Source organism: Triturus cristatus, chromosome 8 (assembly GCF_964204655.1).
Source record: "Triturus cristatus chromosome 8, aTriCri1.1, whole genome shotgun sequence".
Taxonomy (NCBI): Eukaryota; Metazoa; Chordata; class Amphibia; order Caudata; family Salamandridae; genus Triturus; species Triturus cristatus.
The window spans coordinates 1,356,880,765-1,356,898,053 of record NC_140591.1 but is presented as its reverse complement, the minus strand read 5'-3'; positions in this window follow the sequence as shown (position 1 = coordinate 1,356,898,053).

Sequence of the window (17,289 nt, the reverse complement as noted above, 5' to 3'; positions counted from 1 at the left end):
GTCGGGCTTATGAGGTTAGAAATGGTTGTCCAATTGAGAAAGAGAAGATGGTTCCCAGAACTGTAGAAGAAGTGTTAGCTGATGAAGTTCTAGGGAGACGTCCTAAGGCCCCAGTGTACACTTGGGATTGCAGTAGTATTTGTAGTGTACAACAAGAATCTATTGATATTTTATGCAATTTCTTACAAGAATATAGTAAAAAAAAGTGTTAAACAAAAGATAAAGTTGTTGCAAGGACTAGACCCTTGTAGAGTGGGAAATACTGGTTTGCAAGGTCATTCTCTGGCTTGTCTTTCTGAGAAAGTATGTCAAAGTGTTTTTCACCATTTCAGGATGTTAGCAGTACATCATTCTCAGATGCGAAAGTTAGTCAGAAGATGTATTATGCAAAAAGCCCAGCACTAATGTTAAATGAGTTGAACAGTGCTCTTTTGCGTGGATCAGTATCAGATGTGAAGAAAGTTTGTGATGAAATTGAGTTTTCTACTTTGGACCTGAACAAGAGAGTGCAGAAACGGACACATTAATAGAAGAAAACATTGAAGAGAATGTGAAACATAGTACTACAAAAAATGTTGAAGAACAAATTACAAAGTTTAAGGTGATTTCAGGTGAAAGGCCAAATTATTCTTTTATTTGTTGTCGGCGAACTCACTATAAAAATCAGACTAGGACTGTTGATCTATATTTAGAAAAGTGAAAGAGAAAATAATGATAAGTGGAAGGAATTTGCAACTTATTTGTTGGTAGATAATTGTTTTGATTTGGGATCTGATCAGCGTATTTGTAAATATTGTTATAATAAAATAGATGAGAATAAAAGGCCTGCTAGAGCAGTGCATAATAATCTAGAGTTGGTAACTATTCCTCCAGAACTGATAGATTTAAATACCTATGAGTCTATTCTCATTCAATGTGTGCACCCATTTCAGGCTATTGTTTGTATGGAGCCTAAAACAGGTAAATTGCCTCCTTCAGATTTACAGAGAGGATTAAAAGGAAGAGTTGTATATTTAACTCTAGATTTAAAGAAAAATATTGAAACTATTGGTGTAGAGAATGTAGAAAATTAACCACTGGTTATTCTAGTTAATGGCATTCCTACTAAGAGTAAGACAATCTGGCAAAAATTACTGGATGTTAGGAAAGTGCAGAAGACAACATTGTATCTGATTAAAAACAATGAGTACTATAAAAATGTGTATGTGGGAGAAGAAGAAATACTTTCAGCAGAAGATACAGAAACGTCAAGTGGACAAATTGAAAAAGTGGACATGTCCAGAAGTGAAGAAATCTATGAACATTACAGTGTACATCCTCTTCATTCCGAAAAAGTGATGGGGAATACTATTAAGTTATTCCAAATGAAAAAAGCAAAGGGAACTCTCATGAGTGTATGGGAAAAAAGCTTGGAAGCTCGTTGTTTTCTGCAGTTGTTCCCAACAGGAAAAGGTGGACGATATGATGAACGACCTGTGCAGATTCCTGCATCTGAATATCGCACAACAAGATTGTTTGCAGAAGATCCAAGATTTCGAAAATGTATCACATATACATTTCATCTTTTGTTTGAGAGTGACTTGTCTGGACTTTCATATGCAGTGAATCACATATTGAAAACAGGAGTACATCTTCAAAATGTTTCTGCAAATAAATGTATTGATAAAGTACATTAGAGAGATGATTATTTAGAATCTCAGCTGGTTAATCTGATGGCATGTCAGCATGGCACTAATGAGCATTGGTACCGTCGTAATGGAGAACTTAAATGGATGCTAGAGAACTTAGGAACTCCTACGTGGTTCCTTACCCTAAACTGTGCTGAATACGCTTGTGATGATTTACTTGAATTTCTTCAAAAGGCAAATTTGAATATAAAAAATATTGAATATAAGACACCTGGAGAATTGTGCTCTTTGGATCCTGTTAATGTATGTCGGTATTTCAATCATGGATTTGAAGCTATGATGTCTTTTATCTGCAATAAAAAGAATCCTCCTCTTGGAGAAGTTGTGGCTTTCTTTTGGAGAAAGGAGTATCAAGCTTGAGGTGCTCCTCACATACATATGCTCAAATGGATCAAGGATGCCCCCATACTGTTTTGTCTTTCATTGAAGAATATGCCACACATGCCATACCCAAAAGCAGAGAAGAAAACAACTTAAGACAACAAGTCTTACGATTCCAAAGCCATCAACGTGAAAAATACTGTAGATGAAAGTACAAGTTTAAGGAAAAGTTTTATACCAAATGTCGTTTTGGATTTCCACGTCCTGTAATATCAAAAGGAAGAGTAAACAGTTTTATGTCAGCAGTGAGACATACCATCACTAGAAAGTCTCCCACAAATTCCTACAATTAGAGAAGAGGTGAAGAATCAAAATACATAAATGATTACAATCCGGTTAGTCTCTCTATGTGGAATGCTAACATGGATATTCAGTACATAGCAGATAATTCCATTGCTGTTGCTCGACATATAACATCCTACATTACAAAATCAGAAAAGACGGAATTGAAAGAAATGTGGAAAGAGATTTCTCCCGAGAAGATTCTAAGTAAGAAATTATACAGTTTCAGTTTGAAGATGTTATCCCATCGAGAAATTGGAGCGTATGAATGCTCAGATCGATTATCATCTGAAAGTTTATACTCCAAATCTAGAAGAATCATTTGGGTGAGTCTAGGTCTTGCTGCACACAACATTGAGTACTTAAATCTGTACAAGAAATCGAATATTTAGCATTAAATGAACCAGAAAGTACAGATATTCTGAAAAACAAATATGTTGGACACATATTATCCAAATATAAGTCATCATCTTGAGAACATATGTCTCTATGAAGTGCTGCAAAACTACACTTTTAAACAGAATACTACAGAAAACATCAATGATGGAAAAAATGCAGTGATTGGTTCCGACGAATGTTTGGTGAAACAAAGGAAAGGAAATCTAATTAATCACAGGAAACTGAGTTGCAACACTCCTGATAAAAGGGAATTTTACTATTTAGCACTTTTGCAACTGTTCAAACTGTGGCGTTTAGAAGTGGAATTACTTGGAGATTTTCACAGCTATGAAGATTCCTTCAATGCTTGTAAAGATACCATAGAATGTACTATTTTTGCAAATTATGTGAAAATGTTGAATGATGAAATTGATCAAGAAGCTACAATTGCAGCTGAGATTGCTAGAGACAGTTCTCAAGTAAGTCAAAGCTCTGCTCCACTGAGTCAAGATCCACTAGGACAGCCAATTGTTAAAAATGAAGCAGCAATCGCCATGAATGCGGTGGGAACAGCAATGCATCAAGCTAAGAAGATATTTTGAACTTAGCCAACTTGGAAGAACAACTAAATGTTGAACAGAAAGAAATATATCAGCAAGTGAGACAACAGATTGACCATGGATTTCTTCATGAAAAGAAAGAATGCACATGCACCTCATTTCAACCTATACAAATGTATGTGAGTGAACAGGAAAAAGTTTCTTAATTAAAGTAATCACCAGTTATCTACAGAAAACAACGGACTCACATTTGTCTTGTGTTGTAACTACTCCAACTGGGTTGGCAGCACACAACATTAAAGGAATTACATTGCATTGTTTACTTATGCTACCAGTGGAGCATGAAAACAAATTGGAATATCACAAGCTATCTGGAGAACCTTGTGATGAAGTTTCAAGAGTGCTAAAGAAAATGAAACTTCTGATTATTGATGAGGTAAGCATGGTCTCAAACTTAATGCTTGCTTTTGTGCATTTAAGAATGCAGCAAATTCTTAAAACAGAGTACGATGTGTTATTTGGAGGAAAACTTGTCATAGTTTTTGGAGATCTACTGCAACTTACTCCCGAAAAAGAACAACCAGTATTTAAAACACTTGCGCATGAAGACACCAGAAAGTCCTTGGGAAGTGTTGGAAACGTTAACATTTGGTCATATTTTGAGTATAAAGAACTCACTAATAATATGCGACAGGCAAATGATGCTGAATATGGAAGTATTCTTCAAGATATAAGAATTGGAGTACTGACAGAACATGGCAAACAAGCTTTGCAAAGTCGACTACTTACAAAGTTGTTTCCAAATGGTAATATAGTTCCTGAAAAAATATATTAAAAAGTTGCAGAAAATAATTCTATAATCTGCTTAATGCCAACAGTGCGCAAGTGTTCTATTTTCAATGAATACCTTTTGAAGCATGAAAATGAACAAATAATAAAAATGGAAGCCATTGATAAAATAGAGCATGAAGGAATCACTATTATTTTGAAAAAAAATTGGATTCTTTAGAAAAATCTTCTTCTAAAACTGAAGGTTTAGAAAATAATTTTTATGTATGTGTAAACTGTTGGGTTATTTTGCGGCGTAATTTGGATGTGGAAAAAGGTTTAGTGAATGGAGCAATGGGAAAAGTTGTTGATTTTGTGAATTATCAAAAAAAAGATGTAATTGAATGTTTAAAAATCAAATTTGATCAGATTGAAGAAGTGAAACAAATTGCTTGTTGTTCTGCTCGTTTTTTGCTTGTTAAAGATTTGTATGTACGTAGAAAACAGTTTCCTCTTTCTTTGGCATATGCAGTGACTATTCATAAATCTCAAGGATTAAGTGTAGACAGTGCTTTGGTGAACAAGTATCATGTTTAAAGAGGGTATGGCATATGTTGCTTTGTCCTGAGTCAGAACTTTATCTAGTTTGTTTTTGATTGATTTTGATGAGTCAAAGATTACTGCAGATGCAAACTGTGTAAAAGAGTATAATAGGTTAAGAAGAGTGTATGCTCCCAATTTAGGTCAATATCCTGTATTTGAAAAGCGTGTGGTAGGTCGAAAAAGAAGATATGAGAATATCTGTAGTGAAGTTATAGAGAAGGAATAAAAACAAGATAATGTTGAGATTGTAATCAAAAAGAAAAAGGACACTGTTGAAGAGATTGTTGGTTATCAGTTTGAAAATAGTTCAGGTATCAACTGCTATGCTAATGTTGTTTTTTTTCTAGAAAGTTTGCAACAGCAAATTATGGAGAATCGGGAAAAATGATTTTGTTCCTTGTTGCATTCTGTTTATGAAAAATTGAGAACTGATAAAACTAAAATGCAAAGCATTTCTGATATTCGTAATCTTTTGGATAGATGTTCTGGTTCTACACAATTTACGCAGAATATCCAACAAGATGCTCAGGAATTTCTAATGTATATGCTTACCGTATTGGAAAATGAAGGCATAGAAATTGAAAATCTTTTTGGCCTTCGTTATAAATGGGAACATCAATGCGAAAATTGTATGTTTACATGTAGCACTGACTTAGACACTGATAGATTTATATATTTGACATTACCAGACTGTAAATCAGTGTCTTTCAACAAACAAGTTAAAGCAGCAAATCAAAACATGAGTGTAGCCAATGTAAATCTGAAATATTATCAACATTATTTATACAATGATATGGACAATATATCATTTTAATGATGCAACGTTATACAGCTGATGGAAGAAAATTGGAAACTTTAATAAAACATTTTGTAGCAAGTCAACTATCAATATCAGGAAGAACTTTTGTAGCAGTAGCAATAATTTTCCATGATGGTCCTTCTACAACATCTGGACATTACACTGCCTATTTAAAATGTGATAAAGGATGGATATATTGTGATGATGCTCAATTGGTTTTTAAACAATGTTTGCCTCGCGAATTACCAAATTCCTACCTAATATTTTTAAAGCCAAAGTTTTAGGAACATAATTCAGTGTATTAGGAATATGTTAAAATGTCTTAATATGATTACTATTGGACAATTTCAGTTTAAAGGGTTTCGGCAATACCATTTGGCCCAGAGGAAAGGTATACATTTGAATAATGGACTTTTTGTTGCACATTCTCACAGCATATATTTTTAAGAAACATCATTTACAGTGTACAGAAATTATAAAAAGAATTCTTCATTGAATCATTATTTGAGTACTTTCAGATTCAAGTAGAAAAATTTGCTTAGAAGGAACCATTTTATATATGTGTGATTTGTATTATATGGTTTGTTATTGACGCTTTATGAATAATTGTTCATCGTATTATTTGATTTCTTTGATATTCAAGTAAGAGATTTCTCTTAGAAGAAAGCATTTTACATATGGGTGATTTTTTTATATGGTTTGTTATTGAGGATGTAGTTTTTGTGGAATGTTCAAAAATAGTTGGATATATGATAAATATGTTAGATATAGTTTTTCTTTTTTTAAATAATCTAATTAATTGGTTATTTTTGCCCGCTGTTATGTGATGAGTACGATTGAAATCACTGTTTGTAGAGAAATTCAATATATTCTGAGAACTGCAAAAAACGCAAAGAAAATAATTTATAAAATGTTAAAATGATGTTGTGTTGTAAAAAATATATTATTATATATTATTACTGTATTTTTTTCTTCTCTTTCACAGATACTAATTCTAAAATTTGACATTTTCAGAAATTTAAATTATAAAAAACAACTGAAAAAATGAGTAGCATCTTATTTTTCTATTACTGTTAAGGTAAGTTTAACTAAGTATTAATATGCACAATGGGCTCTGTTTGCACACTGGTGAAGAAAGGGGGGATGGACGGAGTAGATATGTGTGGAAAGATGCTCAGTGGGCGTTTTAAGTTACAGGATAATGTTAACATGAATACTGAGTGTCCCTGGGGCCAACTAACCAACCAGATATGTGTAGAAAGTGCCAAAGACTTGCATTGGAGAGAGGTTTAAAATGGGACATGATTTCAGAGCACCTCAGTGCAATGCAGCTGTATGGTGTTCAATTTAGAGACATGGTGGGTTAGTAGGGCCCCTGGACTTTCAGAATTAAAAGACACTAAATTCCTCAACTTAAGACACGTCACAAAGTGTGTTTGCAGATGTCACAGCAGGCTCCATCCCTTCCCTTCACCACTCTAAAAATATGTCCTATCACTTTGCCAAAACCTAAGTACTTATAAATGTATCTTCTTCTCTCTTTGCAGTACTGAAATTACTCTATTTATTAGTCATATAGTTAAGGATTGGCCTAGCCATTAACCCTAGTACAAGTTAATTTATTCATATACTATGCAAGCAGATCTGCAAGAAGCTACAAAGTATTAATACAGTCTTCAAAGCACCCAGTTTATACCTATGTAGTTTTGGAATCTCCCTGTCATAGGATATCATGTGACCTGAAAAAAAAAGATTTGATTGGATCATAATATTTCCCATTGTACCTATTGAAGGACTGCAATCTTTTCAATCATTATTCTTTGAGCATCTTTGGAGACATAATTCTGTGCTTACCTCCTATCATTCTCGTGCAATTTTTCAAACAATATACTAGCAAAATGTTCTTATTGTAACAGTCTGCCAATACCTAAGCACTTATGGGGCAATTTTAGAAGCATCCTGTGCCAAAAATATGTCACTTTTTGTAACATAGTTATAGAGCAAGACACTCTTTCATATTTACAAAGAGAGGAAAAAGCACTCTGTGTACCTTTTCTTCTCCATGTAAATACAACCTCATCATACACACCACTTTGCGTTGAAAGGGCATTCTATAGGTGTTGCTGTGCGTGATTGCACAGAACACTCATAGAACAAGACACATCTCCAGGTTTATCATAAATCTGGACATGTGTGTGAATGCTGCACCATCCTCCATTTGGTGTAGCAAGGCACAACAAGGAGAATTGTTTTCATTTCTCCCCAGTTTTTTCTCTTTCAATATATGCTACAATGCTCAGCATCCATTGAAGGAGAAAAATGCCTTTACTGATTGTTTTTGTGCAGGAAGGTGTGTCTTCCTGCACAAAAACAAACTCCACACCACACAGATATCCTTGCACCATGGTGCAAGGGTGCCTGTGTCACCGCATGGCTGCAGTTTAAGTAGCAGTGCAGAGGGAAGCATAGACGTGCAACATATTTCTGTACATATGTCGCATCCCTGTGCTTCAGAAGTACCACAGCACACTGCAGCTAAAGAGCTTACAGTGTGATGCTACAGCACTTTCTTATAGTTCTGCACTTATACATTCACCATACACTACTAATGCATTCTTTCAGTCAATTATGCACTATGCATACATTCATCTAAACTTTCACACACTATCATACAAATATAGCTCTTTTTTAACCAGAGAAGTTGGTTCTGAAAATAACTTTTTTTTCTTTTTTTTGTTTTATATATTTTTTTGGGTTTTTTTCAAAAGGAAAAAAAGAGAACTGGAGGAACAAAACAATGAACTTCAGGAAAAAAAAACTCTAGCACCAATGGTTTTCTTGTAACCTGCAAATTAAATCCACGGACTTCACATTCAGGTTGTTAAATTGTGGACGTATGTCCAGATGTTGTGTAGAGGCAGACGTCCCAGAAGTACTGGGTACTGCAGGTGGTGGATTTACACGCATTCTTCTGCACTCCGCACGCACCAGGTTGACAGGGTGCAGAGTTTTTAGGTGCTTCATCATACTTGCAGTCCCGCAAGAGTACTTTTTGGTTGGATCTCCGCGTGACAGGACCCTTTCGCAGATTTTGAATGTCACTTTTGTGGCATTTGTTTTATTCCGTCCTTCTGGAAACGTATAATATTTCCACACTGCAGATGTGTACCTCTCAGGGCGTGGAGGTTCAGCCACAAATCCATCTTCTGATGAATGATCAGATTCAGATGATGGCTGCTGTCCTGAAGCCATTGTTTTGCAATGGAAATCAATACTAAGTGTGCACTTAGCAAAAAAAAGGTTCTTCAAAGTTTAGAGATGCTCCTCCAAAGAAGGTCTAAGAAGAATGATTGAAATGGGTGTGGTCATTCAATAGTTAGAATAGGAAGTCTAATGAACCAATCAAATCTCTTTTTTTCAGGTCACATGGGGTCCGCGCACCCTGCGCATAGGCAGCACAAACCCAGTGCGACTTCGCGAAATCGCATCAAAAACTAATATAGGTTTATTAAAAGTAAAAGTATATTATTTTTTTGATTAGCTCAGATTATGTCTTGCCTTAATATTTATATTAAAAACATATATATATCTTTTTTGACATTAAAAAAAGTTGTGGGACCCGCGCACCCACCGTGTCAAACACGTCTATGACGTCACGCGGAAGCGGGCGAGCATCTCATAACGTAATACATATGCGTTGCGTATGCGTCTGAAGTCGCGTACGGGTCGCATAGCAATCGCGCAGGAAAATACACACGCATCGCACACCCTACGCAGATCCTTCACAACAATCGTAAAGTGGCGGCTAGGATCCGTGCAGTGATAGAGAACAGTACGCATTAGGTGCGCGACTTCAAAAAATATTGAAAAACCAATAAAAAAATATAAATATATTTAAAACAATATAAAATAAAATAAAAAAATATTAGTTTCAATATTTTTAAAAACATTTTTTTAATTTACACTAAAAATATGTAATGTAATAAAAAAAAATATAAGAAGTTTAAAAAATGTAGAAAAACAGTATCAAAAAACTAAATATAACAATTAATATATTTAAAAATTATGATTTAAAAAACCTTTGAAATTCAGTGAAAAAGCCATAGGTTACAGATATGTTATAGTTAGGAATTAGCATTTAAAAAACCTTTGAAATTCACTGAAAAAACCATAGGTTTCAGGGGCGTTATAGTTAGGAATTAGCATTTAAAAAACCTTTGAAATTCACTGAAAAAAACATAGGTTTCAGGGGCATTATAGTTAGGAATTAGCATTTTAAAAACCTTTGAAATTCACTGAAAAAAACATAGATTTTAGGTATGTTATAGTTAGGAATTAGCATTTAAAAAACCTTCGAAATTCACTGAAAAAAACATAGGTTTTAGGGGTGTTATAGTTAGCTGGACATTTCACTCATACAAAACCATTGAAATTCCTCCGTTATAGTTAGTTATCCTAACTAAAACTCACGCGGCCGCAATCCACTGGTGATGATGTCACATATTACATCATTCATGACATGGTTTATATATATATATTTATATAGGCTCGTTGGAGTGACCAAAGGGCAAGCAGCACTCGAACACGACACTCTTTTCCCCAGTAAAAGCATTTATTTGGTATGCTCAGCTTCGCTTCTCAGTCCATTAGCATACGACTGCCACCTGACGCGTTTTGTAGTTCACTTCTTCAGAGGCACCGCAGTCGAAGGAAGCAAGCCGGGCCACATCCTCCTTTTTAATCCTATCGTCCGCTGATATGTAGCTGCTCTAGATGAGACAAAACGCAATGATTAATGGGAGATGTAGTCCGTAATTACTTTTCCATAGATGGTTGCTTCCTTAATAATTGCCAAGTTCAAAGCTCTACATTGAGCCCCAAGGAGTGAAGCCGCGCTCAATCCACGGGCCGTGCTCCACATTGAGCCCCGTGCTTCAGAACTCATGGCCCCCTTCACATGGGGTGGTGCTCGCTCAGCGGCTGGTCTGCCGCTAGTTACATCAAGGCTCGTTGGGGTGACCAAAGGGCAAGCAGCACTCGAACACGACACTCTTTTCCCCAGTAAAAGCATTTATTTGGTATGCTCAGCTTCGCTTCTCAGTCCATTAGCATACGACTGCCACCAGACGCGTTTCGTAGTTCACTTCTTCAGAGGCACCGCAGTCGAAGGAAGCAAGCCGGGCCACATCCTCCTTTTTAATTCAATCGTCCGCTGATATGCAGCTGCTCTGGATGAGACAAAACGCAATGATTAATGGAAGCTTCCTTCGACCGCGGTGCCTCTGAGGAAGTGAACTACGAAACGCATCAGGTGGCAGTCGTATGCTAATAGACTGAGAAGCGAAGCTGAGCATACCAAATAAATGCTTTTACTGGGGAAAAGAGGGTCGTGTTCGAGTGCTGCTTGCCCTTTGGTCACCCCTACGAGCCTTGATGTAACAAGCAGCAGACCAGCCACTGAGCGAGCACCACCCCATGTGAAGGGGGCCACGAGTTCCGAAACACGGGGCTCAATGTGGAGCACGGCGCATGGATTGAGCGCGGCTTCACTCCTTGGGGCTCAATATAGAGCTATGAACTTGGCAATTATTAAGGAAGCAACCATCTATGGATAAGTAATTACGGACTACATCTCCCATTAATCATTGCGTTTTGTCTCATCCAGAGCAGCTGCATATCAGCGGACGATTGGATTAAAAAGGAGGATGTGGCCCGGCTTGCTTCCTTCGACTGCGGTGCCTCTGAGGAAGTGAACTACGAAACGCGTCAGGTGGCAGTCGTATGCTAATAGACTGAGAAGCGAAAAAGAGCATACCAAATAAATGCTTTTACTGGGGAAAAGAGTGCCGTGTTCGAGTGCTGCTTGCCCTTTGGTCACCCCTACGAGCCTTGATATATATATATATATATATATTCAATGAAAAAAACAAAGGTTTCACACATGTTATAGTTAGCTGGACATTTCACTCGTAAAAAACCAATGAAATTCCCCCGTTATAGTTAGTTCAGCTAACTATAACTCGCGCGCCCGCAATGCACTACTGATGACGTCACATATTACATCACTCATGACATGGTCAGTGACATCACTCATGACATCACTGATGACATCTCAAATGACATCACTGATGACATCATCCAGTGAATGTGTGTTTTTCTGAAAATTAAATATGTTTTAATATATGTATATCTCAAGGTCGATGGAAGAATAAATGAGTATATAAGTGTCTAAATTGATGATTTGTTTCTGAAAAATTGATTGTATTACTGACTGATTAAGTGTATCTTTTTGAATACATGGCTTAGTGAGTAATGTTTAAATGTGTAAATACCTGTATCAGTCTCTCACTTTGTATATAAGTGGCTGCATGGGTTGGTGAGTAGCTACATGAGTGTCTATATAGGTTAATAGTTGGTTTTTTGAGTATCAGTATGAGTGTCTGAGTGTCTTCATGGTGCGGTGGGGGGTATTACGTAGTGCATAGATGCATGAATGAGTGACTCACTGTTTGTATGTGTTGAAGACAGCATGTGTGCAGGACTGTATTGGTGGATGAGTGTGTGCATGGGTGTGTTAGTGAGTGAATGACTGTCTCAATAGTGTCTTCATAAGTAACTACATATGTTTTAAACTAGTATATGTGACTATTGTTGTTTATAAGTGAGTATATGTGAGAGTGAGAGATTGGAAGAGTTCCTGTATGAATAAGTATGTGTTTCTATAAGTGATTGTTAAAAAGACTAAGTATGTGTAAGTTTCTGTAAAAGTAAGTGTGCTGGTGTGTGTATAACTGTATATGCAAGTAAATGGATGTTTGATTCTTTATTAGCATGAGTGACTATGTGTGTGAGTAACTCTATGGATGAGTGGGATTGTGTTACAGGATGTTTAGGTGTATGAGTACATATGATGTGTGAGTACATGTATGAGTGACTGTATAGGATTGTTGGTGGATGAGTGGATGTGTATGTGGATCTTAGAATTACTGAATAGGTTGTTGTAACTGTTATTGGTATGTCCATTGTTTTGAAAATGTTAGTGTCTATTTTTGAATGTTTGTATCAAAGGTTATATTAGGGTGAGAGGAGGTCTACCACTCTGTCACAAGGATAATGTCATCAGTGATGTCATTTGAGATGTCATCAGTGATGTCATGAGTGATGTCACTGACCATGTCATGAGTAATGTAATATGTGACGTCATCAGTAGTGCATTGCGGGCGCGCGAGTTATAGTTAGCTGCACTAACTATAACGGGGGAATTTCATTGGTTTTTTACGAGTGAAATGTCCAGCTAACTATAACATGTGTGAAACCTTTGGTTTTTTCATTGAATTTCTAAGGTTTTTTAAATGCTAATTCCTAACTATAACGTGTGTGAAACCCATGGTTTTTTCAGTGAATTTCAAAGGTTTTTTAAATGCTAATTCCTAACTATAACGTGTGTGAAACCCATGGTTTTTTCAGTGAATTTGCAAGGTTTTTTAAATGCTAATTCTATAATATGTTTTTTTTAATATATTTTATAAAATAAACAGGTAAAATTTATTAGCAATTCATTTTTTCCTTTTTTTTTTATTTTTTTTTACGCTAAGCTTACGGTAAGCGTACGGTTTACGCAATGTCCGTAATTTATCTACGCTGTTTGCGTATAGTTACGCAATTTGCGTAGCCGCGCGTACTCCGCACGTTACGCGGAAGTGTCGGGGAGTGACTGTTATGCGCATGCGCGCAAGCGCGTGTCTTTTTTACGCGCATGCGTACTTTTGCCGTAAGCGCACCGTAAGCGTACCGTAAGCGTACGGTAGGTCATGTGATCATGAAACAAAACTTTTGATTGGTCGAAACTACTTTCAGTTCTAGAACTCTCCTACACCACACCCATTCCCCTCATTTCTGCTTGTGATCCCTTAGGAGAAGGAGCTGGGTTGTCTTTGTGATACGATGGCAGAACAGCAGAGCTCTTCTGAGAGTGAGGCTAGCAGCACTACCTTGAGGCAGAGAGCGAGGAAACAAAAGACCTCTTACGTATGGGATTATTTTACTTTTCCTGAAGGCCAGCAAAAGGTAAATGCACCCTTAGTGACTTGCAAGCTGTGTAAGCGTGTACTTTCAAGAGGTAATCCTGACAGGAAGTATTCCTTTGGGAATCACACCATGATGAGACACCTTAAGGATGTACACAGAAGGACACATGCTCGACTTACTGAAGGTAACCCTTCAGTAAATCAACCAAGCACATCCACAGCAGCTCAGCCTGGACCATCATCTGCAGTGCCGAGTCCTTCTTCTGCAGGTCAGGTGAGCCCTTCATCTGTGGGGGGAGCATCTCCTTTTTCTGGTCCTCTGGAAACCAACCATCGGTTTGCGAGGGTTTTAATTCGGTGCGCCACTTGTCATGATCTAATTTGTCATAGGGAGACCAGTGTTGCCCTAGTGACCAATTTAATAGATCAGCACATTTGTCGTACCGACTAATATTCCCATTCTTTCTTTCCTCTGTCCCTGCATGAACACAACGGCTCTTTTAAGAGCCAACCTTACCTTTCATCTATTTTTTATATCTGTTTTTAAAAACTTTTTTTTGTTTTTTTTTTACCGTACGCGTACGGTACGCGTAATTTTTTTTTTTTTTTTAAAAACACTAAAAATCAATTATCACATTACAAGGTCCTTGAGAGACAACTATTAAAAACTGCAAATGTGATTGTAGAGAAGTGGGAAAAAAGGGACCATGACATTATTGACTTACCATACCCACTCAAAAAAAGATTTATTCATTTAATTTATTTTTAATTGCTTTTAAAATGGTTATAGTTTTCGAAAATTTTCTATCTCAATCTGAAAAAAAAGAAAAAAGTATTAATATTTAATAAAACATTTAATAATACAGTACACATATTTACATATTTTTCAAAAAATATTTTTGCCTTTTTTTTGCTGTTTTCAGAAAATATTGCATTTCACTATAAATTGTGAAAGCAATTGCATTCATCATTTAACAGCAGGCAATAAAAAATTAACAATCTCAAAGATTGTTTTTAAAAAAGCCCAGAATCTCTTTTTTCATAAACATAACTTTAAAGAAATGCATAATATTCTAAAAAAATATCATCTAATATCTATACCTATTTCTTTAAAATACCGTCTGATATTTTTGTTTCAGAAGTATAATCACAATAATATATGTCAAATAACTCCACAATACATCTGGTTCCATTTCCTTTAGGCCAAATAGTAATTTTAAAATTCTTTTTTTGTTTAATTTCCAATGGTAATCCAATAAAAAACAAAAGTTTAAATTGTACAGATGTCACCGTTTCTCTGTAACATTTTGGTTTCCGAAAGATTAATTAATAATTAAATAAGTCCACAATAGAATTGTTTACTTTTCCGCATGGCCAAATAGTAATTTTAAAAATCTTTTTTGAAAAAATTTCCAATGGCAATCCAATCACATTCCAAAATTTAAATTGTGCAGATGTTACCGATTTTTTCTAAATTTTTGGTTTTCCAAAGTTTCCTTAAAAAATGGAAAAATTCCACATTACAATTGGTTACCTTTCCATTAGGCCAAATGATAATTTGTTAAATCTTTTTATTTGTAAATTCCAAATGGTAATCCAATAAAATGGTAAAATTGTTTTCTCCAGATGTTGTCAAATCTCTCTAAAATTTTGGTTTCAGGAAGATTAGAATTTGCTAAATCAAAAGGCAAACGTTGCTTAAAAATCAATTGGGAATCATTACACAGTGTCCAGCCTTTTTCACATTTAAGATAAACTGTGTAATGACCAGAAGTTACAGTAGGTCCATCATGGAAAATGATTGCAACTGTTACAAAAGTTTTTCCTGAAATTGATAATTGCTGTCCTGTAAACTTCTTTATTAAAGTATCCAATTTTGAACCATCAGCTCTACATCGTTGCATCATTAAAATTACATACTGTCTGTATTCCTTTAAAATTAATGTTGAAAACATGTCAGATTTACACTCACTGCATTGCATGCTATGATTAGCATCTTTAACTACTTTAGCAAAAGTGACTGTTTTACTCTCTGGCAATGGTAAATAAATAAACCTTTCAGAATCAACATTAGAGCCACATATATTATAACAGTTTTCACAACTATGTTCCCATTTATAAGAGAGACCAAATACATTTTCAATGTTAACCCCTTCTTCTTCCAGTACCTGAAGAAAATAAATCAAGAATTCCTGTGCGTCTTGCTGTACATTTTGAGAAAACTGTGTTCGTCCTGAACATACATCTAAAACTTTTCTAATTTCAGTAGCACTTTCTATTTGAGTTTTATCATTACTCAGCTTTTCAAAAAGGAGACTCAGCACAGTACAGAATCTTTTTCCCTGATTTACTATTATCTGCTCTTGCAAACTTTCCAGATAAAATGCAACATTCAGCACTACATTAGCGTAGCAGTTGACACCAGAGCTATTTTCAAAATAACATCCTACAACCTGTTCTTCATTTTCCTTATTCTTTTTGCTTGCAATTACATCACTCCTCTTTTTTTTCCTCCTCTCTACATCTTCATTACAGATATTCTCATTTTTCCTTTTACGAGAAACTACACGTTTCTCCAACACAGGATACTGACCTAAATGAGGAGCATAGCTTCTTCTTAATCTATTATACTCCTTTAGACAGTTTGAATCAGCACTAACTTTTGAATCATCAAAGTCTATCATGAATAAACCTGATAATGTTTTCACTCGTGACAAAGCAACATATGCCATACCTTCTTTGAACACAGTTGAACCAATGTTCACAAATGCACAATCTACAGTCAATCCTTGAGACTTGTGAATAGTTACAGCATATGCTAGAGAAAACGGAAACTGCTTCCTACGTCCATATAAGTCTTTCACAAGCATGAAACGAACTGTACAACGACAAATATCTTTAACTTCTTCTATCTGATCAAATTTTATTTTTAAACATTCAATTCCATCTTTTTTCTGATAATTAATAAAACCCACAACTCTTCCCATAGCTCCATTAACTAAACCTTTTTCAACATCCAAATTTCTCCTTAAAAATACTCTACAGTTCATGCAAACAGATAGATTTTTTTCTAATCCAGCTGTTTTGGAAATCTTCTTCTCTAGTGAATCCAATTTATTTTTCAGTGTGCCTGTTAATGTGACAGTAATTCTTCCATCCTCAATTTTGTCCACTGCTTCCAATTTCCTGATATCTTCCTTTTCCAATTTCAAAAGCTCCTCATTGAATATTGAGCATTCACGTAGAGTTGGCATTAAGCAGATGACACTTTTGTTTTCTGCAATGTTCTTGTATATCTTCTCTGCAACTATTTCTTCCTTTGGAAATAAATTATGTAGCAGCCGAGTCTGTAATGCTTTTTTGCCAGCTTCTGTGAGTAGTCCAATCCTGATATCTTTCAGAATACTTCCACATTCTTCATCGTTTGCTTGCCTCATATTAGTTGTAAGTTCCTTGTACTCAAAGAAGGACCAAATATTTGTATTACCGATGCTTCCCAATGACTTCTTCGTGTCTTCATGTGTCACAGTATTAAACACTGGTTGTCCTTTAACTGGAGTAAGTTGCAAAAGATCTCCAAAAACTATGACGTGTTTTCCTCCAAATAACACGTCATAGTCTGACTTCAGAATTTGCTGCATTCTTAAATGCACAAAGGCAAGCATTAAGTTCGATACCATGCTCACCTCATCAATAATGAGAACTTGCATCTTCTTCAATACTCTTGAAACTTCCAAGCATGCTTCTCCAGTTAGCTTGTTGTATTGTATTTTGTTCTCATGCTCCACTGGTAACATTAGCAA